The following is a 3,673-nucleotide window of genomic DNA, read 5'->3' as shown; positions in this document are numbered from 1 at the left end:
ACCTTTATGTGAAGGGGATGAGTTGTCTCCTAAACAAAATAACTGCACTCCTAAAATGTAAATATAATGCATCTGTTTTTGTTGTTTTCCAGCACAATAACTACTGTCTCTACTCCAAGCATTTTTAAAAAATAGAGATTACCATAAGGTTTGTGGTAATGTACTTTACCCTGGTGAGGTACAGGGCCATGTAAAAAAAAACAAAACCAAAAGTCCTGCCATGTGTACACAGTTCCTTGATCATATGTAAGTGGGCTCTTTGGTCCACTGTAAGCTCTGTGATCCCCAAATACCTCCCAAAATGTAATGATCACTGCCTTTAAACTTACAATTTTTAAGCATATGTAATCTGCATACTCTGTTGCTTCATCCCCAAAATGTCATCATGCAAATGTACAGAGGATTCTGCAAAGTATTGTATCAGAATCAAGATGGCATCCAATACTGAGAACTAACAACTTGACCAATTCACAATAATATTTAATGCACCATAATAGCATTATAACCATCAACTTGTCCAGCAGTTACTATTAACTAGTAAACTATAAAACATTTAACAGCTTATTAAAACACGAAACCATCTTATATACTTGGCACAAATGAGAGCAAAATGGAATTACGAAAATGATAATTTTGCTAAATTATGTGCATAAATGTTACAGTAAGCAGTTATTATAGCTTATTGAATAGACTGCTGGAACGCTGTTCTGCTGAATTTTAGAACAAGGTTATAATGAATTTCCATGGTCCACTGGGAGCCAAGTGGAAGGTGGACAATAAAATTTTGTACATATGGGCATCCTTGAAGCACCAGAGACCACATGTTGAGTGACTATTTTTGGGAGAGTTTCTTCTTCAAAGAAGCAGGCATCTCAGGTGGTGGGGGGCGAGGCAATCTGAGATAAACCTTAACAGAGTCATAGATGAACCACTGCAGAGCAGTGAGGGTGCCGATCATCAGGATGCGGGTGAAGAGGCCTTTCCAGATGCCGTACATGCCCAACCTCCTGAGGACACCGATGGCCGTGCTGCCCTTCTCTTTGTTGAGCACCGACACCACAGAATCAGCTGGGTGTGAAACTACTGCGCAGAAGATGCCTGCGATATATCCACCAATAAACGTCACTCCCAGTTGCTCCATCTTGCTGCACTTATCCCGTGGCTTGGGGACGACATACTTATAGAGAGCCTCCACGGTGCGCTCGAAGCAAGAGAACTTCATCATGGTGTAGGGGATCTGTCGCATCCACAGTGGAGAGACTCCCTTATAGAAAGCCCACAGTCCTTCTTCAAAGTACATCTTCGGCACAGCCTCCCTCAGCGTGTTTGCATAGCCCGGCTGAGTCTGGATCCGGACCTTGACTGCTTCCATGGGGGCCAATGCAATGTCAGCGAAGAACTCAGCACTAGCTGAAGCCGCTAGGTAGATGCTAGTTCGCCACAGATAGGCTTGTTCAGCATCCAACAAGTTGGTGTAGTAGATCTTAAAGAACTCATAGAGACCAAACTTGCCAAGTCCTTGCATTGAGTAGCCGATGGCTGTCGGGGCCCATCCTTTGACAAGGCCACGCATCCCTTCTTCATGCACAGTGCGGTTTAGGCCTTGCACAAGGCCTTTGTAGCGGTACGGGTCCACCTGCATCCGACACTTCACAACATCCAGGGGCACGACAGCCGTATGGGTCACGCCGCAGCTCAAGACGCCACCCAGAGAACAATATAACAGATACGTCGGTGACCCATACTCACAGGAATCCTCCTCCTGGACTTCAGGCTGTGGCTTTTTCTTGGCAGAAGAAGCTGCAGACAGGAAGAGCCGATGTCTGCGCATGGAGTTGGCTTTGTCGTTCATGGAAGCCTCAGTGAACATTTCACTGTAGTTACTGGGAGCATCACAAGATGAATGGTGACCACTACTCCCTTCTTCTAAGCTCCAAGATGTGGGGCAAAGGACTGTCCAAAGCTGGGACCAGAACTTAGGGTGCGGGTATATGCTCCACTTGGCGGTCCTCATTTCAATTTTCTCCTGGCTTCCAAAGGCTTTATTTTCAACACCATTTGGCTGAAGGCTCCAGGAAGAGGAGGCCTCTGTTCCACACATCCATGGCATAGGATGAAAAGAAGACAATCTGGTGCTCCTTGTCTCCTCTTTCCAAGGCTCCTCTTGGTCCGCCGAAGGCCGTGGCATACTGAAAACACAGAAGAAAAATCCTGCATAAGTCTGGAATTGATACACATGTGGATGGAACCTCAAAATACAGAAATAATAATAATAATAATTATTATTATTATTATAATTTTATTTATATACCACTGTTTTCTCTTAAAGAGACAGAAAGCAGTGAACAGTGGTAATTAAAAACTAATGGTATAATATTCCCACTCCATTATATCCCTATCTCTGCCAACAAACACTAACCAACTCTATCCCCCTTTGATTCAATAATACCACCACCACCAACAACAAGAAACTATTAGAAACACACCTGGCTTCTCTCTTCTCAAGTCTGGAACTGATTCCACTTCCCCAACTGCCAGGAACTCCTGGGTTCTTCTGCTCATAGAGGATCAGCCTAGAAGGGTCCTAGAGAAGCTCTTCCTAGAGGAATTTGCCAGCCGCTCTAGCCCACTCCACTATGGTTTAAATACTTGCTGAAAGCAGGAAGGCCTGGCCTCCAGGGACAGGAAGGAAAGGCCTTGCATTGTTGAGAATAGAGGCCTGCTTGCCAAGGCCTTTCTCCTGCTTTCCTCTCTTGAAGGCAGAATAAGGCCCCATCTATGCTGCCATATATATCTATATATCTATATTTCTCGAGTTGAAAGTGCATTATATGGTCAGTGTAGACTGAGAATGTTTATTTATTTATTTCACATATTTGTATCTTGTCCTCCTCCCCCCCCCCTTCCCAAGAGGGGGACTCAGGGTGGCTTCACAACAAGCATTCATTCAATGCCAACAACAGTAATAAAGCAATTAAAACAATTCACTAATGCTTTAAAATTACTAAAACATTGTTTAAATCACACAGGTTTGAAATCATAGTCCAGGTCACTCCAATATCATTCACACAAATTGGGTCGCAATCTAAATTGCTGCCTCTACTGTTCGAACGCTTGGTCCCACTGCCAGGTTTTGAGTTGTTTTTTTTTTTAGGATAAGAGGGAGGGGACCAATCTAATGTCACTGGGTAGAGAGTTCCACAGGTGAGGGGCCACCACTGAGAAGGCCCTGCCTCTCGTCTCCACCAATAGCGCTTGTGAGGATGGTGGGACCAAGAGCAAGGCCTCTCCCGTCAATCTTATACTTTGCGATGGTTCATAGCAGGAGATGTGTTCAGACAGATAAGCTGGGCCAGAACCGTTCCGGGATTTATAGGCTAAAGCCAGCACTTGAATTGTGCTTGGTAGCAGATTGACAACCAGTGGAGCCAGCGTAGCAGAGAGGTTGTACACTCTCTATATGCCACTCCAGTGAGCAACCTGGCTGCCATCTGTTGTACTAGTTAGAGCTTCCGAACAATCTTCAAAGGCAACCCCATGTAGAGTATGTTGAAGTAATCTATTCGGGATGTAACGAGAGCGTGGACCACCTGATGGCCAAGTCTGATTTCCCAAGGTACAGGTGCAACTGGCATACAAGTTTTAATTGTGCAAAAGCTCTCCAAGCCACCAC

At 44.8% G+C, this 3,673-nt stretch overlaps 1 pseudogene; it reads right to left on the bottom strand.

Annotated features, from left to right (window-relative positions):
• Positions 1-682: 682 nt before the first annotated feature.
• Positions 683-1,862, bottom strand: LOC132773943 (solute carrier family 25 member 3 pseudogene; annotated as a pseudogene).
• Positions 1,863-3,673: the final 1,811 nt, after the last annotated feature.

Source organism: Anolis sagrei, chromosome 4 (genome assembly GCF_037176765.1).
Source record: "Anolis sagrei isolate rAnoSag1 chromosome 4, rAnoSag1.mat, whole genome shotgun sequence".
Classification (NCBI taxonomy): Eukaryota; Metazoa; Chordata; class Lepidosauria; order Squamata; family Dactyloidae; genus Anolis; species Anolis sagrei.
Note: the sequence above shows the minus strand (reverse complement) of the source record. Positions and strands in the feature narration are given on the sequence as shown.